General features: G+C 40.8%; 1 pseudogene; it reads left to right on the top strand.

Annotated features, from left to right (window-relative positions):
- LOC145030506 (cyclin-D3-3-like) overlaps positions 1-22986 on the top strand; it is a 37820-nt pseudogene extending 14834 nt beyond the window's left edge.
- Positions 22987-24726: the final 1740 nt, after the last annotated feature.

Raw genomic sequence — 24726 nt, 5'->3', positions numbered from 1 at the left:
ACATTCGTCTATTTGTTTTCTTTAAGTTAATGAATCGAAGCTTCATACATCTACTTATCACAAGAAGATTAAAAACCAAAATGTGTAATCTGAAAACCCTGCATTTTCTTTCAATGATGGTATTTTATGTGATAAGCAAGAAAACGATTTTGATTTAGATGTGGGTTTAGGTTAGGGTTTGGTTTATTTGAACAAGAAATTCAAATCGTCACACAAAAAGCTGATCTTTTTACCCATTTTGAACATGATCTGTTGTAGGAAGAAGACGAGCTTGCTTCCCCGTAACGTTTATAAAATTTCGTAAAAAAGTAAACCTTTTCAAACCAACCAAAATCATAATTATTTACATTGCAGTTTTCAAAACACGTTTAACAACAAAGTTTTTCCCAAAATCACAAAACATAACATGTCGAGGTGCACGATGAAGCATTTGTCTTCTCACGATCATCTGAGGTACCTGAAACATAACCTAAAACTATAAGCCCAACGCTTATTGAGTTTCCCCAAAATACCACCACAATACATAATCATATATATTACAACAATAACAACATGCATACAAAACCTTCAGCATGTCTGGACCACCGCACCGGGCCTTCAGCATGTCTGGACCGTTCTCCGGGCCTTCGGCCCGACTGGTACGCCTCACAGACCTTCAGTCTATCCGGGCCGCACTGGGTCTATTAGCCTTCTGCACACAGCAAGACCGCCTCAACCCAACTAACCATCACATATAACATAATCAAGCATAGCTAGCATATACAAGCAGTCATACAGGTCTAACAGATCACTATAGTATAGCGAGCATACAATAAATCAGGATAACAATCCAAAGGGGCGACATTGGTGCCTTCGACCCAAGAGTATGTTGAGGACAACTCATCTCACACTGACGAATCGCACTAAAAACCTCCGGCTCCTAGCTCACTAAAATCGCGAACTATCACAACAAATAAACACCCAATTAATAATTCGATTACCATCATTGACTAATAACCCATACCTAGGCTAATGGCCATTTTACCCTTTCCCTAATTAGACCAAGGCCTAGGACTAATTCTTGATCTAAAAGCCCGAGGTTATTTAAGACCCATAATTAACCCAAAATTTCCTAATTGGACCCAAACTCCTTTTTGGGCCTTATCGTCAGTTCCAACCCTTTACTTGCCCCAAAACACCCTTACTCAGATATTCCAATAAGGGCCCAAGCATTTAAGTGCAAAAAGTGGCCCAAAACTTGAAACCCAAATTCCAAAATCCAATAAAAGGCGTACGTTGGGCATACATCGAGCCTCGCATTGACCCACATCGGGGTGGCTGATCGAGTATGCGGGGCATAATCCCCATTACATAGGACGTACCCTCACAGATCCAAAAGTATTATTTTGTGCTTAATAGCTTAAGCACTTAAGCCTAAACTACAGATCCATGGTCCAAATGCACCCTAGAGTCATAAAGTCTCCAACTTTATGAATTTACACGTCCAAAAGTTCTTAATACAAGGTCTTATTCCATTAAGACCCTTCTACCAAAAGCATGGGACAAATCTAGCCATTGGGACCACATTTTTATGACTAAGGACCCCTCCAAGGGTCTGAAAGGACGACTCAAAACATCCAGGGCATGTCATGCTCAAGATGGAGCATTTGGGACCAAAAAGAAACACAAGAAGACGTAAACATGAGATCTATCAAATAAACCATAAAGGTATCAACTTTATACCTTTAGATGGTGGAGAAGAGAGCCAAACTTCCAGATCCAATCCTTGCTTCAAGCTTCCAAGCTTCCTGATGCACTTCTCCTTCATCTAAAACACCAAGAACACACTTTAGGGCTATCAATCTCACTCTAGGGGGCTAGGGTTTTACAAGAATGACTCTAAGACTTTGGAGGTCGAAAAGGTGGGGATAAATTATCCATAAGGATGCTTAAATAACCCTACAAACCCTAAAACTTAGGGTCTCCTTCAGAAATGACTACACCCGGCGTACATACATGTACGCCCAGCGTACTAGGGTGTGACCTAGTACGCTCATCATACCCACATATACGCTTAGGGTACTCCTCCTGGCCCCAAAATTAAAAATTTTCCACTAGGGCTTCCTATGACTATTTTCGTCCAATCCAAGGGCCAAAATAACATACATTAAAAACCAAGGGATGAATTTAGAAATACCTGAATTATCGAGATGTTATAACTCTCCCCCACTTGAACTAGACTTCGTCCTCAAAGTCTGCTGCAACGAACAACTACGGATAATGCTCCCACATCTCAGCCTTAAGCTCCCAGGTCCACTCAGAGCCCCTCCGATGCTGCCATCGTACCTTTACCAAAGGCACTTCCATGCTACACAAAATCTTTACCTTCCTCTCCAGAATAGCTACAGGGCTCTCGACATAATTTAGGCGCTCATCAACCTGAATATCATCCAACCACACCACTACATCCTCATCTAATATGCACTTTCAAAGCTGCGAAACATGGAAAGTGTTGTGAATCTGACTGAGCTCCATAGGAAGATCCAATCTGTACGCCACCTTGCCAACCCTGGAAATAATTTGGAATGGCCCACTATATCGGGTACCCAGTTTCCCCCTCTTCTTGAAGTGAATCACATCATTCCAAGTTGAGACCTTCAGTAACACCATGTCCCCGACCTGAAACTCCAACTCGGATCGGCATCGGTCGGCGTAGCTCTTCTGACGACTCTAAGCAGCCTTTAATATCTTCCTGATCTGTTGAATCGTATCCGTAGTCTGAAGGACCACCTCGGTCCGCCCCATAACCCTGTGACCAACCTCGCCCTAACAACCCGAGGTACGACATCTCTGGCAATACTAGAGCTCAAAAGGCGGAGCACCAATGTTGGAGTGAAAACGGTTGTTTTAGGAAAACTCCCAAAAGAGGTAGGTAGGAGTTCTATCTACCACAAAAATCAATAATATAGGCCCACAACATATCCTCAAGGGTCTGTATTATCCACTCACTCTGGCTGTCGGTCTGCGGATAATAAGTTGTGCTAAAGTGCAACCTCGTGCCCAGTTCCTCATGGAACTTCTGCCAAAAACGAAAGGTGAACCAAACATCACGGTATAAAACAATAGAGACCGAAACCCCATGGTGAGCAACGATCTCATGAATATACACACCGGCCAACGTCTTGGCTGAAGAACTCTCCTGAATCGCTAGGAAATGGGCACACTTGGTCAATAGATCCATGGTGACCCAAATAACATCAAAACCCTTTGCAGTCCTCGACAACTTGGTGATGAAGTCCATCGAAATCTGCTCATATTTTCCACATGGGAACCTCCATAGGCTACAACTTTCCATGCAACCTCTGATGATCGACCTTTACCATCTTGTAGGTCAAGCACCTCTCCATATACCAGACGATATCCTTTTTCATACACGACCACCAATAGCTCAATCTCAGATCCCGATACATCTTGGTGGCCCCCAAAAGGATAGAAAAGAAAGACTTATAATCCTCCTCTAACACAATTTGTCTGACCCCACCAAACATAGGAGCCCATACCTAACCACCATGGGTCAATAATCCACGACTATCTGGAATAAATCTGGTGATCTCACCCATGATCCTCTCTATCTTCCAGTTTTCTTCGCGAACACCCTCGGCCGGAGCCTCCCTAATAAATCCCAAAAGTGGGTAATCTACTAATATCCTCATACACGATACCCCATCTGAAGGCCCAACCAACTTGTGGCTCAAAGCATCTGCCACCACATCCGCTTTATCCAGATGATAAATGATCTCACATTCATAACTTGACTACATCCAACCACCTGGGCTACCTCATGCTCAGGTTCAGTTGATCCATAATGTGCCCCAAACTCTTGTGATCCATTTAGATAGTATATCGGACCCCATAAAGATAATGCCTCTAAATCTTGAGGGCAAAAACCACTGCCCCTAACTCAAGATCCTGCTTTGGATATATCATCCTGTGCGACTTCAGCAGCCACAAATCATATGTTATCACCCATCCTTTCTGCATGAGGACCGCCCCCAAAACAATGATGGAAGCATCACAGAATACCACGATCCTCAATTCCCTCTGGGAGGGTCAAAATCGGGGCCTCACATAATCTCTGCCGAAGGGTCTCGAATGCTGACTGCTGCTCAGGGCCCTACCGAAAATCCACCCCTTCCTCGTCAGATGAGTGACGGGTACTGCAATCTTGGAGAAATCATGAATGAATCTCCGATAGTACCTTTCCAATCCTAAGAAACTCCAGATATCTGAGGGAGATTTGGAACCTCCCACTAAATCACAGCTTCAATTTCGGTCGGATCGACCAATATCCCATCCTGGGTAATGGGGTGTCCAAGGAACTGAACCTCTCGTAACCAAACTCGCACTTCAAGAACTTAGCTTAAAGCCGATCTCGCCTCAAAACCACCAGAAGCTCGCGAAGATGCTCATCATGCTTCTCTCCGGTCTTGGAATATACCAAGATATCATTAATAAATATGATAACTGAATGATAGAGCATTGGCTTGCATACTCGATTCATCAAATCCATAAATACCACAGATGAATTGGTAAGTCCAAACGACATCACCACAAAGTCATGATGTCCATAACGAGGCTGAAACACGACCTTCTCCACTTCCTTCTCTCTCACCCTGACCTGATGATACTCATACCTCAGATCTATCTTAGAGAACCAAGATGCACCCTGAAATTGTTCAAAGAGGTCATCAATCCACGGAAGGGAATAACAATTTTTCACTGTTAACTTGTTCAACTCTCGGTACTCAATGCACATCCGGTGTAAACCATCCTTCTTCTTGACGGACAAAATCGACACTCCCCACGGAGAACTAATTGGTCTGATGAACTGCATGCCTAGCAGCTCCTGCAACCGAGATGACATCTCCTACATCCCAGGCAATACCAAGCGGTACAACGCCTTGGCGATCGGAGCCGCACTTGGCACAAGATCAATATTAAACTCGAACTACCTTTCGGGAGGCACACCGAGTAACTCCTCCGGAAATACATCTGCAAACTCCCTGACAAGCGGGACATTAGAAACTGAAACCTGACCCCAACACGTGTGTCCACCGCATAAGCCAAGTAACATGTGCACCCATGCTGAATATACTGTCAAGCCCTGGCTATAGAACAAAACCGTGAACCCATCTTGGTGCCCTCTCCATAAATAACCAGTTCTCTCTAATTCAACGTTCGAACTACCATGTGTTGGCCCTCACAATTGATCATAATACCAAACTGACTCAGCCAATCCATGTCCACAATCACACAAACATCCCCCATGGGAATAAGGATCAAATCGATCAGAAAAGGTACCCCAAATATCTCCAAAACACAACCCTGATACATTAAAGAAGCAGAAACCTCGCATTCATTGCTGATAGAAACTCACAATAGACACTCCAACTCCCCAATAGTCATATCGAACTCCTTATTGAACGATCAAGATACGAAGGACCGACTCAAACTTGAGTCAAACAACACTAAAGTAGGCAAAGAGTTCACTAGGAATGTACCTAACAGAGGCACAAAAATAAGCATACCATAAAACATAATTATCAAGATAAGGGATAGAAACATACCAGTCACCACATCTGGTGCTACTTTAACCTCCTTAGCAGTGATCTGAAAAGTGCGACCTCAACCCCTCGGGGGCTCCGCTCTCCCCTAACGTCCATCAGTGATCCTCAACTTTGATGGTGTCGGGGCTTTCGCCGGTTTGGAGGCAATCAGTGGATAGTTAACCTGCATATGGCTAACCTGATCATAATAATAGTAAATCCTTGTACTTTGAACTTGGCCTAACTAGCGACAATCCCTTGCATAGTGCTCCTTCTTGCCACATTTGCGGCACAAACTACAAAATCAGAATGCTCCCTCATGAACCCTAACACAATTCCCACAAGTACGGCCTCGTTGTCCCCCAGATCAAGACTTAACGGTCTTGAACCACTTCGGTGCTGGCTGCAACTAAGTCGGGGCTGATCTCTGCTCCCTCAACTGAAGATCTGTCTCAAGCTCACGTTGTCTAGCGACCTCCTGCAACTCTTGCAAAGAATCATACCGCTGGGTGGAAACAAACTGCCTGATATCCGTCTTGATCATGCTCAATTAACGGGTTATCTGAGCCCAATCCGAAGCAAACTCAGGGAAAAACATGACCATTTCGGTAAACATCCTTGTGATCTTCATCATTAGCTCTGTACCCTACCTCAGATCAAAGAACTCCTATTCCAACCTCTCGCGCTCTACCTGTGGCACATATCGAGTACGGAACATCTCCATGAACTGCTCCTAAGATACCGTAGCCCTCTTCTCAGAAGAATATCATCTTGTAACAAGTCTCCACTAATCCTTCGCTCCGAACCTCAAGAGGTTCAGAGCGCACCTAACCTTCTGGTCAGCTAGGCAAGAGCAGGTGAAAAAGCATCCCTCAACATCAGATAGTCACCTCCAAAATACAATCAGATCCTGAACTCCATCAAAATCCAGGGACTTCATATTGTCGAAGTCCTGATACTGAAAAACAGCTGCAACAGCTGCGGAGGCAGCAACAGTCTCAGCAACAACCACGTATCTATCATCGAAGAACTCTATCATCATGGTCTTAATAGACTCAAATAACTCTGGTATCTGATCCCTGACAATAGCCACACCATCCTCACGGAGGCTCTCCATAATCCTGTCATCCAACGCGGCTGACCCATCCAGGCGGCCTGCACCCGATCCCGATCCAAATCCAATATCGACTCTACACGTAGTCACCATACATAAAATAAACTAGGAGGATATCAGATAACACACATATCATAATGGGGAACCAACTCCCAACAAGCCCCAGGGGTTGTGATTTCTCTGCTACGCATATGGGTCCTTGGCTTTCAGTAGTACGGGCCCATACTACCTTCCATACCTACCCATAGTTGTCTCAGAGGATCATCACAACAACCCTAACAATATACTCCCCTCTAGCATATTCATGCACTCTATCCTCACTTCCTAAAGGAAGGCTACACATATTGACTGGCCAGTTGACCCCACATAATTCATCCTACAACTAACTGCTACATGACCCTCCATTGGTGCCAGATAACTATCACATGAACACTATCACATACTGCATAACATAAACAATCTTAGGCAAAAAGATTCAGTCCTACAATGGTTGGACTCATACAAGACCTGCACAACAGGACCAAATCCCCCACCCTAAGACCATTTAATCCATACATCATGTAGCTTAGCGTATCCACTCAATAGTGAGTTCACACACGAAAGAGTCATACAACAATCAATAGGGTACTCTACAAGAGATAAGGCATCAAATATCAAACAATGTTATCATACGATTCCTGAGGATCCCTATCCTATCACTAGCATGTTGTTCTAATCATAACATAACATAATATCAATTAGTTGTATGTTAATTTAGGGTCACTTACTGGCTTCGACTGATCGTACACATTGCATCCTCCTCAGTTATTTCAAAAACCATTTGAAAATTATTTTAAAATCTTTTTCCTTAGTTTGAGACTGGATTCACACGAGTGTTCCTCCAATTCACTCAAACCAAGGCTCTGATACCAACTTGTAATGACCACAAAATTTTTAAAAATTTAAACTTTTTCAAACCAACCAAAATTTTTCATTGTATGATAAAACTAATTAAGCAAATAAAAGCAGTAAAAAGGGAGAAAAAGGAACAGACTCCCCTAGGGGAATAATGGCGAGATCGAATGAGGTTGCTAAAAGTTGCTCCATAAATGTGCTGGAAGATAGGAAACTGGAACTGTTGCGTCTGAATTTGCCGGTAAATAAAATCAAGAACACCAACTTCTCAAATGTGGTGCAAAAGATTGCAAATAAATGCAATGTGTAGTAACCATGACGTGGGAAAGTGTCGACCACATCGTGATATCGAGTGAAGTGACGTGGTAATTGGTGGCCACGTCGTGATATCGATAATGATAGCCTCCTCTCACGATGAAAAACTCCCCCACGATATAAGAAAGTGTCAACCATGTCATGGAAGCTGAGATGATACTTGTACATCTCGTCGAAATAAAGCTCTATGGTGTGGGAACAACTCATCCATACCACAGGAGTCAAAATATGGAAGAAATTCCACTCTTCTAATATACTCTCACCCCACACTTATTAGAAGTTGTGGATCTTGACTATAAACTTCAAACTCTCACACGACTTTCTCTCTCATGATAAAGCAACAGTCGGACCTAGCTGTTGAACTTACTGCCAACTTTCTAAGGGCGAAAATTCTGCAAAGATCTAAAACAATCCAAGAGCATCAACATAGAAAACAAAATTACATAAACCATAATAAAACATCCTAATTAAAACACACCAAAATAAAAATAAAAAAAACTAAAAAGTCTAATAAAATAAAATAAAATAACATAAAAGGATAAATAGGTCACTCATCATCCCTGTCGTCATGCTGTTACGTCCCTGATGTGCCTGCTCCATCATGTCGTGGCTGGTATGGTGGTGAAAAAGGAACTGGTTACTGAAAACCCTGATGGGCAAAGAATGCGATCATCGTATCCCCATACCACTGCTATCTACTCTTCATGTGCTCATAGCGCTCGTTAATGCGCTGAAGTCTCTCGTCTATAAGCTGAAATCCCTCATCCATTTACTAAACCAGATAACGTATATCAATCTCTGGCTTTGGTCCCCGCTGAGAACCTCGAGGATCTAGTCTACGCCTCCCCCGTCTCTCAAGCACTGGCTCCTCTGCACCCTCCTCATCAGCTACATTATCTATGTATCCGGATAATACCATCCTCAGCTCGATGAACTACTTGCATCAACTCCATCAACTGTAAACTCATTGGCCTCGTATCATAGAACACCATAGATCTAGTGATCTCCCTCGTCGATAACTGATATGATCGAGCTAAACGTTTGATGAAGTGGCCACCAAAATTTGGGCTATCCTTACGAAGCCCCCTAGCTCTCCTCCTCATGTAAGCAGCTAAAGCAACCGGGAGGTTCAGGTGCCTCCCCGGAGTAACAAGAGTCCATAAGAAATACGAATCTATAGAAGGAGCCCTCTCACTATTCTTATGATGTGTAAGAGACATAGAAATCAAACGATGCAATAATCTGTAAGTGGTATTGTAACTTTCGTAAAAATTCAAGCCAATTTAAAATTTTCAAAAACAACCCAATTTCGTAAAGTTATTACAAAAAGACTTCCAATACATTTATTATCAGAGTATTTCCCAGAACCACATCATAAACACATAAAACATGAGGAGCGGTACGATCATGCCTTTGCCTTGCCACGGTCTCGTGAAGTACCTGAAACATTTAAACCACAACTGTAAGCCCGAAAGCTTAGTGAGATACCCCCAAAATACCAACCACATATACCATACACATAACATGCCATATCATAACAGAACACAAAACAGCCATGCACTTCAGGTCTACTATGTGACTGGTCCGCCGCACCGGGCCTTCAGTCCACCTGGTCCACCCTCCGAGTCTAGCCATATCCATCGAGTCTACAGTGTGGTTGGTCTGCCCGCACCGGGCGTCAACCCACCTGGTTCACTCTTTGAGTCTACCAATGACAGGTCCGCCCACACCGGGCCTTCAGTCGGTTTGGTCCACTCTTCGAGCCTCGGCATGTCTGGTCTGCCCTCGTGGGGCCTACAACCTATCCAGACCGCTCGCTGGGCCTTCGGGATAACCGGTCCGCCCTGGGTATGTTGACCTACAACACAAAGCAGGACCCGCCTCAACCCAACCCCAGTCCAACAACCATGTGCACATAAACATACAATCATATAACAATTCACATCCAAACAAACCGATCGAGCAGATCACATAACATAACATCATCCTAACCAGGATACCGACCTAACCGAGTCTTTAATATATACCACCCTGACTACCAGGATGCAAACATAACAAAGTAATAACATAACAACGATACCCGGATTACAATCCGATAAAGGGACGGTCTTGGTACCTTAGACCCTATCGATATAGTAAGGATAACTTACCTCGCAACTACCAAAACTCTGAACTAAAGAAGCAGATTCCCGAATCACCGACTCACCGAAAATCCCAAACTATTCGAAGCAGTAAAACAATCATTAGTCCAAGCACAATATCCTTCCAAGGGTAAATTGACCATTTTAGCGTTAACCTGAACTGGTCCATGACTAAGGCCCAACACCAGAATATGAAGGGCCCAACACTAGGTAAGCTTCTTAAGCCCACTAGTGGCCCACTAATGGCCCAATTTGCTACATTGGGCCCAATCCCTTAATGAGCCTCATCCTAAGCCCACAATATATTCCTTGGTCCATATAATATGATTTTTGATGGTCTACTAAGGCCCGAAGACCCAAAGTCTAAGGCGCAGCCTACACCGAGGCCCAAATACTCAAGGCCCAACTGGCAGTGTTACGTGGGGCGTAACTCAACGTACGCTTAGCATACCAGCTCCATGACGAGTACGTTGGGCGTACCTGCACGTACACTCAGCGTAGTGCTCTGTTAAGTCATTTCCTCGTTAAGTGCTTACTACTCCATTCCAAGGGCTACAAACTCATATCCAGGTCTTATCTCACGACTTAAACCATAAAGTCACTGACTTGGTGACTTAATATAGGTCAAACCAACTCAAACTTCCGAAATGATCTTCTACATCCAAGAAGAGGACTAGATCTCATGCATGGGCTTAATAGAACCCCAAAGGTTGGAACTTTACTGCTTATGGGACTCATATGACACTAAGGGAGGCAACCCTGGTCTTAGAAACGAGCTTAACCCACCAAGGCCCAAACTTGGGACCAAAAGGTCCATAAACTTGTACTAGAGGAGATCTAAGAGATTAATCATCAAGCTCAAGACTTTTTACCTTGCATAGGTCCGAAATGAAACACTTATCCCAGATCTACAAGCTCTAACTTCAAAGGTTCCTCCTTTCCAACCTTCTTCTCTTTGTTTCTAAGCTTTAATCCACCAAAATGGGTTCTTCAAGGTCAAATACACCCGACAATGGAGGTAGGACGGCTATCTAGGGTTTCTGAGGATAAGAGAGTGTTTATGGAGGCTAGGGTTGGAACCATAATGTTCCTTTTATAGTGGATGTCCCAAAAATTAGGGTTTAATGACTTTGGGCGTATGTTGGGCGTAACTCTAGTACGCTGGGTGTACACATCCTGATATCCGCGATCACTCATCCTACTATGTTGGGCGTAACCCAGCTTACATTGGGCGTACCCACGCGTGTCCCCAAACGCATGCATGTTCTTTTTCATCACTTTTTCCATTATGGGCCATAAATGTCAATATCTTTAAAGTATCATAACTCCTTCATTCTAGATCCGTTTCCGACGAACTTTATATGCACGGAAAGGTTGCGAGAAGCCCTATGCTTCTATCAACATACACTGGTCCGAAACCTTCTCGAATAAAACACATTGCCCATAAAAGACCAAAACACCCCATACTCTTGATCCCGTGGATCCATGAATAATTTACTCTTAGAACGGGGTGTTACAGGTAGACCGAATCATCTTCCCCCGGGCAGTAGATGGTATGTAAACTCCCCCAGTAATCTCAGCCCAAAAAGTATTTTCATTGTAGTCATTCGACCGTGTTGTAACACAATCAACAAGGAATGTCAGGAAGTGGACACTCCTAGTCTCGTTTGCAGTATAAATCCCAACTCTAGTTGAAAGCTCACTTGCGCTACACTCCTGACTTACACCACCAAGTCAAAAGGAAAAAGTTGTCCTATCATCGGGTGTCTTCCTAGGATCATAGGAAACTGTAGAATAGAACTCCAACAAAAATTCCTGATAAACAGGCTCTTGAATCCTAAACAATCTTTTCCAACCTCAGCATACGAACAAAGACACACCACTCGCATCTAAGTGGATGTATTGCAAAAAATTCCGGATCAGCTCATCAAGTCCAGTTTGGGATGCCAAACTCCAGTCGAATGAAGGTGCAACGTTAATTTCTTTAATGAGCAACAAACTCAAATTGTTCACATATTTGCCACGATTTTCATCATTCAAGGTTCGTGGGAATTGCAAGAAGCGGTGATCAGTTACGTCCTTTGGTAGGTTCGTTCGTTGCGTCCTTCTAGCCATAATCTTTGTGTCAAATTTTACAAGAAAAGAAGGAAAATCAAGAGTTTTGTAAGGATTCAGCCGCTATAGTTGTGTGTGTTAAAAAAATTGAAAGAAGAACCAAAAGTCAAAGGGTAAAAGATATAACTTGTCGCTGATTTACGCTGGGCCTAACTCCACTATACGATGGGCGTACCTGTTCCATGCTATTACGCTAAGCGTATACCATTTGTATGCTGGGCGTACTTCCAATTCCAAGAAAGACTCAATCATGATCAATTGTTAATTACGCTAGGCGTAACTGTCTTTACGCGGGGCGTAATTTTACTGCAATATTTTCATTTTTCTTTTTCCTCTATTAGAAATTCCTTTTTCCAACTAATTCATTTGGGAACTTCTTAATTTTTAATTGCTGCGAACAACATCCAAGACTTTCCGATAAGTGACACATTATCATAAAAATAAACATGATATCATGATCACTCGTCTTTGTCAAAATCAAATAACATTTGTTGATTAAATCCCTTGCAAACAAGAAATGGTTCGTGAAAACAACAACTTGCAGGACTCGTTAGGCCATTTCCTTTGCTTTCTTTGCACCATTAACTAAAAGAACAAGAGTTGACCCAACTAGTCAAGAATAGCAAGAGTTCGGTCTTCCATTTAACCACCATAATACTCCTTGCTATACTACGCCTCATGGATTGAGTTAGACAAATCACCAAAGTAGTAGGCTAAGCAAGTCAAGAATTCCCTAATCGCTTCCAATCTCGAAACCCATGCAAAAGATAAAGCCAATAAATGTGTATGATCACAAATTTTTTCACATAACAATAAAAACCTTCCCTACAAGTGAAATGATATCAGCGAAAATAAAAATAAAATAAAAGTAAAAATTAAAAACAAATAACGAATAATCAAACAAACTAAATTAATTGGAAGCCATTTCCCAGCAATGGCGCCAAAAACTTGATGTATAATATTTAATGCACTGGTTTTTTATTTATAAGTCCTAATTTATTGCATCTAAACCACACCTTACAGGCAGTGAACCCGATCAAGTATAGTATAACTTTGATAAGCAAGGGTGTCGAACACAAAAAAAACGGTAGTGAATTAATTTAAAATATTTGATTATAGGTTACAAAATACACGAAAGGAATAAAGAAATTTTTATTAAATCTCAAACGAATAACTAATAGCAAATCTCAATAAACAGACAGGAAGATAAATCTCTTCAGGTACTTTGGTTTAGACAACATACACCTTAAAAGCATAGACAACTGCATACACAGGTTCATTTATTCATGTTCACCGATTTCTGAAATGATTACATTCACATTCGCTATTACTAATTCTTTAGCAAACAAGTCAATTCAAACAGTGATCAATTGGTTAAACTAACATGCTTCCTAGTGTTTAGTTCGTATCAAGCAAGACTTGTAATAATAATTAATCAAATTACTAATTCAATTAACATCTTGTTGATGGTTCGTCACACAAGGCTCACACATTAACTTACTTATTTCCTAGTTAAACCTAGTTTCACGTTCGCTATTCCTAGGCATATAATCCTGATGGTCATCAAAATCATAAGAGACAAGCAATCAAGCAGATGTTCATATAACTTAATATACTTAATAATTAACAGAAAATAATTGTCATTAACACATAAGGATCTTTTAACAAGCTTGACAAGATAAATGAAACATAAATAAAACAACCTAATATAGCAATTAGTTCAATAATCAAGGATTTATTTAATCATAAAATCAAAGTAAATGGTTTTAACACCAAAATCAGAAAGTAAAAACATAATAGTATCACAGCGGAATGCTAAGCATGGTCACATTAACAAACCACATGATTACCGACACAAATTCGCTTTCTATTCCTTCTGATCTTCGCTCCTATCAGCTTAACGGCCTTCCAGCCGCCTTCTAGACCCTTAAAATGGACAAATATCTGTTACTTGTCGACTAAGGATAGATGGTAGTCAGAATCTCCCTTCTGGTTGGCCGATATTCACTTTTTATAACCTTTGGAATCGACTTACGTACGCTGGCCTTAAGTCGGTTTACGTTGAGCATAACAAGAATCCCATCATGATCAGGAAGTCCGGACACCAAGTCCAGCACGTTGGGCGTAAGTGAATCTACGTTGGCGTACTACTTGTCTCGTCGGTACGCTTAGCGTAACTTATATTACGTTGGGTGTAATAGCAGTCTTCAACAATCTTTCTCTCATTTTTCTTCTAAGCCCGAATTCCGTTCCAATCTTTTCTCTTCCGCTCTATCGACAAGTAATAACTGTAAATTATAATTCAAAGCATTATAAGTACCTTTCAGTTCTAAATAAGAATAATAAGGGCTAAAATATTAAGATATAATATATAAAAATATGTATAAAAATACACATATCAATTAAACCCCATAAAGATAATGCCTCCAAATCTTGAGGGCAAAAACCACTGCCCCCAACTCAAGATCATACATGTGATATCTCGTCTTGTGTGGCTTTAGCTGCCACGAAGCATATGCTATCAGTCATGCTCTCTGCATGAGGACCGCCCCCAAACTAGTGATGCAAGCATCTCAGAATACCACAAAATCCTCAATTCCCTCTAGAAGGGTCAAAACTGGGGCCTCACATAATCTCTACCTAAGGGTCTTGAATGTTGACTACTACTTAGGGCCCCACTGGAAATCCACCCCTTCCTCGTAGACGAGTGAGGGGTACTGCAATCTTGGAGAAATCCTGAATGAATCTCCGGTAGTACCCTGCTAATCCCAAGAAACTCCTGATATCTGAAGGACATTTTGGAACCTCCCACTGCAACACAACCTCGATCTTGGACGGATCGAACAATCTCCCATCCTGGTTAACGAGGTGTCCAAGGAACTGAACCTCTTGTAACAAAACTCGCTCTTTGAGAACTTAGCATAAAGCCGATCTCGCCTCAAAACCATCAGAAGCTCGCGAAGATGCTCCTCATGCTTATATCTGGTTTTGGAATATACCAAGATATCATTATTAATACGATAACTGAACGATCGAGCATTGGCCTGCATACTTGATTCATCAAATCCATAAATATCGCAGACGTATTGGTAAGTCCAAACGAGATCACCACAAACTTATAATGTCCATAATGAGTCTGGAACACACTCTTCTCGAGTTCCTCCTATCTCACCCTGACTTGATGATCCCCGAACCTCAGATCTATCTTGGAGAACCAAGATGCACCCTGCAATTGATCAAAGAGGTCATCATTCTGTGGAAGGGAATAACGGTTCTTCACCGTTAACTTGTTCAGATCCCCATAATCAATGTACATCCGGTGTGAACCATCCTTCTTCTTGACGAACAAAATCGACATTCCACTCGGAGAACTACTTGGTCTGATGAATTGCTCGCCTAGTAGCTCTTGCAACTAAGATGACAACTCCTGCTTCCCAGGCAGTGCCAAGCGGTACACCGCTGTGGTGATTAGATTTGCACTTGGCACAAGGTCGGTCCTGAACTCGGCGTGCCTCTTGGGAGGCACACCAGGTTACTCCTCCGGGAATACATCTGCATACTCCCTGACAAGCAGGATATCAGAAACTGAAACTTGACACCCAACACACGTGTGCACCACATAAGCCAAGTAGCCTGTGCACCCATGCTGAATATACTGTTGAGCCTTGGCTGCAGAACAATACCTTGAACACATCCTAGTGCCCTCTCCATAAATAACCAATTCTCCCCAATTTAAGGTTCGAACAACCACGTGCTGGCCCTCACAATCGATCAAAGCACCAAACCGACTCGGATAATCCATGCCCACAATCACACAAACATCCCCCATAGTAATAGGGATCAAATTGATCGGAAAAGATACCCCGAATATCTCTAGAACACAACCCCGATACAATAAAGAAGCACAACCCCATGTTCGTTGGCGATAGAAACTCACAACAGACACTCTAACTCCCCAATAGGCATATTGAACTCCCTACTTAATGATCAAGATATGAAGGACCAACTCATACCCGAGTCAAACAACATTAAAGCATGCAAAGAGTTCATTAGGAACGTACCTAACAGAATCACACAGATAAGCATAACATAAAACATAATTATCAAGATAAGGGATACAAACATACCAGTCACCACATCTAGTGCTGCTCTGGCCTCCTTGGCAGTGAGCTAAAAAGCGCAACCTCAAGCCCTCGGGGCGCTGGCTTGGCGGCAAGCAAAGGACGGTTAACCATCATATGGCTAAACTGATCACAATGATAGAAAATCCTTGTACTCTGATGTAACGCCTGTGTTTCCGGGCTTGCCATTTTTAGCAATGTAATGGTCTAGGTTAACCTTTGTAACCCGTTTTGAAATAATAAGATTGTATTATTTGAGTATTATGTGATTTGTGTTTAATTGCTTAATTATGTGGTTTGATTAATTAAGAATAAAAATAAGCGTCAAAATTTAAGTGTAAAATAAACTTGATATCTTTAGATAATGTTGTAGTAGTTGAAACAAGGTTTCCGAAGATATAAAGAATGCCGAAATCTGAGTTATAACGAGGAAGTTATGACCTGTCGAAGTTTTGTGACAGAACCGGCAACGCTGAATAACGTAAAAAGTGAAATTTACGTTAAAGCGATATTTAGCCTTAGTGATCTAAACGAGAATCGAAGATCTCGTTGTTAGTATCAAAGCGATAAAACTTAGGCGAGAACGGACGTCAAACGAAGAAGTTATGAATTTATAACGAAAATTTCTGTCCCGATCTATTAAAAATAAATAATAAAAATAAATTCAAAATTAGCTGACGGTGTCTAAACGAAAGTTGTAGAACGTAGTCTCACCTTTCCGTGGATATAAAGAACGTCGAAAACGGAGTTCGTATGAAGAAGATATGAATTTCCGAAGTTTATTAATTAATTTGTATTTATTTTTAATTGAAAATTCGGAAGCATTATCCGAAGACGAGTCACAGCTCTGATCCGAGGTACGCGCCGCGTACTCGAGTACGCCCCGCGTACAGCCAAAGTGTCGACACTTCGGATGACGCATGCAGTGACGCAATTCGGAGGCAGTACGCGCTGCGTACTGTTGTACGCCCCGTGTAAATGAGGCTTCCAGCCTCTATAAAAAGGATCCGAAGGCAGCCAGCCAAATTGCTATTTTTCTCTCTTCTCTCTCCCGTTTTGCATCATTTTGCGTGCCAGAAATACCCCGAAGCCCCGGTGATATTCCCGAGTCCCGAAGCGAGTCCCGAGATCCCGAAGATCCCGAGAAGTGCGGTTTCCGAGCCGAAGCTCTGCCCGCGAGAAGTTCGATTTTCGTAGAGATCTTCCAGATCTGCGGAGGATTATTACTTTTGCGAGTCGTAGTGTTGTCCGATCATCTTCTGATCAAGTGAGTGTATACTACCTTTCATAAACGCAATAATAATACAAGTATGGTTCGAGGGTATTAAGTTTATTGTCGTTTATACGTGTGAATGCGTTGTTACTTTCTCATAACGTATAACTATGAAGTATTTTATACGAGGTACGTGTTATGTGTATATTTTGTTGTTGTTATGCGTGTGAATGTATATTCACCTTCTTCTATCTTACAGATATGATTATTTCTATATGAAATACGTGTTATGTGTGTGTGCCTCATCTGTTATATGGAAAATGTATTGATCAAGCATGCTATACAGGTTTTGAAAATATGTATAAAAATGTATGTTTTTATCTACTAATATGTTGGGTAGAACATGGGTAGATAGTTGGTGTGTAATAAACAGATGAGAGGCCTCGTTGTTGTTTGATCCAGTCATCTAGCGGAATTTAGATGACGACCACGGACTTTTCTAGATAGTCATGTGGAACGCTAGCAGGCTCATAACCTGTAGGTGTTAATGAACTTGGGTGTTCATTCGCTGTATTCCATCCCCCTCATAGTTGCCTTATTTGACTTATATTGCTGAGGAAACCCCGCTGCATGTGTTGTCACCCCGATGAAAATATTCTTAGATTAGGTCCCTTGTGTTAGTTATTTTAGGGACATAAAGTGAGAATAACGGGAATGGGTAACTGGGTTATTGTTGGTTGATAATAATAAATTTAATTGTTTATTGTGGGTTGAAAACCCTATATGCTCACCAGGCTCCCAAGCCTGACCCACTCAGTTTTATTTGTATTACAGGAAGTGGCGGAAGGGCATGAGATGGACGAACCATCAAGTTGTTTTGTTTACAAGTCTGCATATGTTTATATTTGTTATATGACTTGTAATGTATTCGTTTATGCTTATTGGTCTGTATCGGAACATGACACCCCGAGTTTTGATTATAATGAAAATACATTTCTTTTATGAAATGCTTCGGTAAACATTGTTTTATCATGTTTTGTTTTTGGGAACAAATTCTGCAACTCTTTCAAATCAAAAGGATTTACTCTGAAAATATTTAAAAGCATAAATGAAAATCGGTCTTTTCTGGCCGAGATTTTGGGGATGTCACATCTGAACCAGGGCTAACTGTCAGGAATCCCTTGCATAGTGTCCCTCCTTGCCACATTTGTGGCATAAACTACCAGATCGGCACGCCCCCTCATGAACCCTACCACACTTCCCACAAGTGCAGCCTCGATGTCCCCCAGATCTATACTCAGTGGCCTTGAACTGCTTCAATGCCGACTAGGACTGAGCTGGGGCTAATCTCTGCTCCCTCAATTGAAGATCTATCTCAAGCTGACGCCGCCTAACGACCTCCTGCAACTCTAGCGAAGATTCATACCGTTGGGTGGAAACAAACTACCTGATATCCATCTTGAGCATGCTCAAGTAACGATTCATTTGAGCCATCTCCGATGCAAACTCAGGGCAAAACATGACCCTTTCGGTAAACATCCTGGTGATCTCCATCACCGACTCCGTACCTTGGCTCAGATCCAAAAACTACTGGTCCAACCTCTCGCGCTCTAGCCACAACACATATCGAGTATAGAACATCTCCATGAACTGCTCCAAAGATAACACTGTCCTCTGCTCAGTAGAATACGATCTTGTAACAATTCTCCACCAATTCTTCGCTCTATACCTCAAGAGGTTCAGAGCGCACCTGACCTTCTGGTCAGCTAGGAAAGGGCAGGAGAAAAAGCATCCCTCAACATCAGATAGTCACCTCATGTTTACAATTGAGTCCTGAAATCCATCAAAAGTTGGGGGCTTCATATTATCGAAGTCCTGATACTGAAAAACCCGACCCAGTCCAACACTTGCAGTTGTAACGGATGCGGAGGCTGCAGCAGAAACAGTCTTAGCAACAACCACATGCTATCATCGATGAACTCCATCATCGCGGTCTCAATAGACACAAATAAATCCATTATCCGATCCTTGACAATAGCCATAACCTCCTCACGGAGGATCTCCCTAATCCTATCATCCAACATGGGTGTCCCATCTTGGCAGCCTGCGCCGGATCCCGATCAAGATCTAATCTCAACTCTACACGTAGTCACCATACTGAAAATAAACAAGGAGGATATCAAATAACACACATATCATGATGTGGAACCAAATCCTAACAAGGCCTAGGGGTTGTGATTTCTCTGCTTTGCATACGGGTTCTGTGCTTTTAGTAGTACGGACCCATACTGCCTTCTGTACCTACCCGTAGTTGTCTTAGGGGATCATCACAATAACCCTAACAATATACTTTGCTCTAGCATACTCATGCACTCTATCCTCACTTCCTAGAGGAAGGATACACATATCGACTTGTCGACAAACCCCACATAATTCATCCTACCACTAAATGCCACACGACCCTCCATTGGTGCCAGATATCTATTCCATGAACACTATCACATACTGCATAATTTAAACAATCTTATGCTAAAAGATTCAATCCTACAACGGTTGGACTCATACAAGAGCTGCACACCAAGACCAAATCCTCCACCCTAAGACCATTTAACCCATGCAACATGTGGTTTATCGCATTCATTTAATAGTTAGTTCACACACGAAAGAGTCATACAACAATCAATAAGGTACTCTACAAGAGACAAGGCATCAAATATCAGAAAATGATTGCATAGGATTCCTGAGGATCCCTATCCTATTACTAGCATGTAGTTCTAATCATAACATAAGATAATATCAATTAACTGTGTGGTAATTTGGGGTCACTTACTGGCTCCGGCTAATCGTACACCTTGCATCCTCTTCACTTATTTCGAAAATCATTTTAAAATCCTTTTCCTTAGTTTGAGACTGGATTCACATGGGTGTTCCTCCACTTCACTCAAACTAAGACTCTAATACCAACTTGTAATGTCCATAAAATTTTACACTTTTTCAAACCAACCAAAATCATAATTATTTACAATGTAGTTTTCAAAACACTTTTAACATCAGAGTTTTTCCCAAAATCGCAAAATATAACATGAGGAGGTGCACAATCAAGACTTTGCCTTCCCACGATCATTTGACGTACCCGAAACATAACCTAAAACTATAATCCCAACGCTTAGTAAGTTTCCCTAAAATAAAAACACAATGCATAATCATAAATATTACAACAACAACATGCATACAGAACCTTTAGCATGTATGGACCGCCGCACCGGGCCTTCAACCTATATGGACCCTTCTCTGGGCCTTCGGCCTGATTGGTCCACCTCACATGCCTTCAGTCTATTTGGGCCACCCTAGGTCTGTTGGCCTTCTACATACAGCTGGACTGCCTCAACCCAACCAACCGTCACATATAACATAATCAAACATACCTAGCCTATATAGGTAGTCATACTGGTCTAGCAGATCACTATAACATAGCAAGCATACAATAAACCAAGATAACAATCTAAAGGTTCGACATTGGTGCCTTCGACCCGAGAGTACATTAAGTACAACTCACCTCACATTGACGAATAGCACTAAAAATCTATGGCTGCTGGCTCACTAAGATCCCAAACTATCACAACAAACAAATATCTAATTAATAATTGGATTACCTTCCTTGACTAATAACCCATACCTAGGGTAAATGGCCACTTTACCCTTTCCCCAATTGGTCCAAGACCCAGGCCTAATTCTGGATCCAAAAGGCCAAGGTTATTCAAGACCTATACCTGGGCTAATTTTCCAAATTAGTCCCAAAAATCCTTTTTGGGCCTTATCCTAAGGTCCAACCCTTCACTTGGCCCAAAACACTCATACTCAAATAGTCCAATAAGGGCCCAAGCATTTAAGCCCAATAGGTAGGCCAAACTTGAAGCCTAAATTCCAACATCCAACAGAAGGCGTACATGGGGAATACACCGATCCTTGCATTGACCCACATCGGGGTGGCTAACTGAGTACGTGAGGCATACTCCCCATTACGCGATACGTACCCTCACAGATCCAAAAGTCTCATTTTGTGCTTAATGGCTTAAGAAATTAAGTCCAAACTATATATCCATGGTCCAAATGCACCCTAGAGTCATAATGTCTCCAAATTTATGACTTCACACGTCCAAAAGTTTTTAATACAAGGTCTTAATCCATTAAGATGTTTCTACCAAAAGCATGGGACACTTCTAGCCACTGTGACCTTATTTTTATGATAAAGGACCCCTCCAAGGGTCTGAAAGGACGACTCAAAACATCCAAGGCATGTCGTGCTCAAGATGGAACATTTGGGACAAAAAACAAACATAAAAAAGATGCAAACTTGAGATCTATCAGATAAATCGTAAAGGTATGAAATTTATACCTTTATATGGTGGAGAAGAGAGTCAAACTTCTAGATCTAATCCTTTCTTCAAGCTTCCAAGCTTCTTGATGCACTTCTACTTCCTCTAAAAAACCTAGAACACACTTTAGGGCTTTCAATCTCACTCTAGGAGGCTAGGGTTTTGCAAGAATGGCTCTAAGACTTTGGAGGCTGAAAAGGTGGGGATAAATGAGCCATAAGGATGCTTAAATACCCCACAAACCCTTAAACTTAGGGTTTCCATCAAACATGAGTACGCACAACGTACTAAGGTGTGCCCTAGTACGCTCAGCGTACCTACATGTACGTTTAGCGTACTCCTCTTAGCCCAAAAATTACAAATTTGCCACTAGGGCTTCCCATGCCTACTTCCATCCAATCCAAGGGACAAAATAGCATACATTAAAAACCAAGGGATGAACTTAGAAATACCTGAATTCTCAGGATGTTACAATCACTTTTGTCTAAAGAGAAAAATATTGTTTCAAAAGAAGGGGATTTGTTCAGTGATAGGGTTTTAATAGGTTTAAGGAAAGAATATGTCGATTAAATGATTAAGTTTAGTGCCCATTATAGATTTGTTGCTATGACAACCATTTTGGTTGTTAGTTACTTCGATAGATTCTTGTTGAGCAATTATTTCAAGAAAGATAAGCCGTGGATGAATCAGTTAGATGTGGTCGTTTGTCTTTCTTTAGCTTCTAATGATGAAGAAATCTATACCTATCTCCTATTGGACTTCCAAGTACGTATCATGTATCCATCACGTCTAATCTATACGAATGCACTCCAACTATTTGTGGAAATACCAATGTCATTATTTTGTTAATAACACATCTCTTTCTTTTGTGGGTTGTTTTTGTTTCGGTTGAAGGATCAAAATATGTATTTGAATCCAATACTATGATGAAAATAGAGCGTTTAGTGCTTTCTTCTCTTCAATGGAAGATGAATCCAATAACTCCATATGCAATCTTCGATTACACAATCATGAGGCTTGGTTTAATCACTCATCGTCTTCATTCAGAGTTCATGAACAGATCCAAAAGACTGCCTTGTTTGAGTTTGCGTTCTCCTTTTTCTTCCATATGATGAAGATAAAGATAACTTACTAGAAAAGGGTTAGAACTAGGTGGTATGTGATACGGATTTGATATTTTTGTTGAATTCTCTTTTGGTTTAATGAGGGAGAGGTACGAGACACACACACACACACACACACAGAGAGAGAGAGAGAGAGAGATGTCTTCTTATTTTTTATTGTTTAAATAAATAAATAAGTATTAGATTTAAAAAAAAATAGAAAATAGATACCCGAATGTATTAAAGTCATTTCAGTTTACTGAGGGATCAAATCCGAAACGAAACTAGCATAAAAGGACCTCTAAACCAAAAAAGTCAATGTTTTGATTAAATCTCAGAAAAAATGCCTACAACAGGGACCATTTTTGCAATTTTGTCTTGTTAATATTTCATAAATATTATATTAAATGTTTAATAAACTTAATTGATTGGTAAAGAAAAAAATGTTCAAAAATTTAAATACAATTAAAGAGGTAAATAAATATTATTGTATGAAAATGTTTCAATAATAAAATCATAAGGATAAATTGATCAGACAATATATTTAATGAGTTCTCAATTAAAGAAAACAAAAAATATATCTACTCCAATGTTAATGTTATGTTTTCAACCAAATAGTGATTAAAAAAACTCATGATACGATCATATGATGAAAAATCAGGAATAACTTATTATTTTACTAACACAATTAAAAAGATAATAATTTATACGATAAAAAAATAATCTAAATAAAAATTCATTATAATTGAAGAATTGAAGGTCCTATACAATAATTATCTCAAGTTGAAAATATATAATTAGTTCTATTAAAATAACCCAAAAACTGTGAAAGACGTGTGGTTATGAAATAAATGTACTTATAGAACGAGTGATAAACGGGTAGATCTGGACCATGTATCTTTTTCCAACATTATTATATATAATCACACTTATTAGACACTACTACCAGCTATATTTTATGTAAACCCCTTATAATACGTAAAACTATAATATTTCGTACCTCATTTAGCTAATATGTCAAAAGGTAAATTCTTATACTGTGATCTATCATTAACTTTCCTTTAGTCCGTTATGTGCACATTTTTAATGAAGGGATAAAAATACAAAACAATATATTTACATGATTTATCAAAGTTCTTATATGTTAAGTATTACTAAACTACTACTACTATAAAACGATTCACAAATTTTGATGAAAGTGCTAGAAATAATTGAAGAATAAGCAAGTTTGCCATTTTTCTTGATCCCCCATTGATGGGGAAGAAACATAAAACAGGTTTATATGTTTTTTCTCTTGTTAAGTCTTCAAAGGCTTTAAAGGTGCGGACAAGAGATGGGTCAAGCTCATATGGCTTCTAGTCGAGCCAGAGATGACAAGTTTGTGAAATGGTACGATTTATGCGCACTTCGCACTCCGCATGTTGCATCATCATGGATAAGCACGAATAAGATACTAGATAATGACATCATCGAATTCGAATTGCTACCTGACAACCTATGAGAGGCCCAATATCATCATCGGATCCATTTTTTGGGGGGAACTCTCACCCTCTACGATTTTCAGTTCTTACGTTTTTTTTCCGAAAAATCAACTTATAGTTTCTTCCATAGTTATTGTATTAGGTATCAAATCCTAAGGTTTTACGTAAGCCTTAATGTGGCGTAAATAACTTTAAGAACATGAGCCTTTATGTGCAGTTCTTAGCTGTCAAGATCAACAAAACATCAGGTAATTAGCTTCTGTATTTT

This window comes from Lactuca saligna, chromosome 2 (assembly GCF_052625555.1).
Source record: "Lactuca saligna cultivar CGN05327 chromosome 2, ASM5262555v1, whole genome shotgun sequence".
NCBI classification, from domain to species: Eukaryota; Viridiplantae; Streptophyta; class Magnoliopsida; order Asterales; family Asteraceae; genus Lactuca; species Lactuca saligna.
Note: the sequence above shows the minus strand (reverse complement) of the source record. Positions and strands in the feature narration are given on the sequence as shown.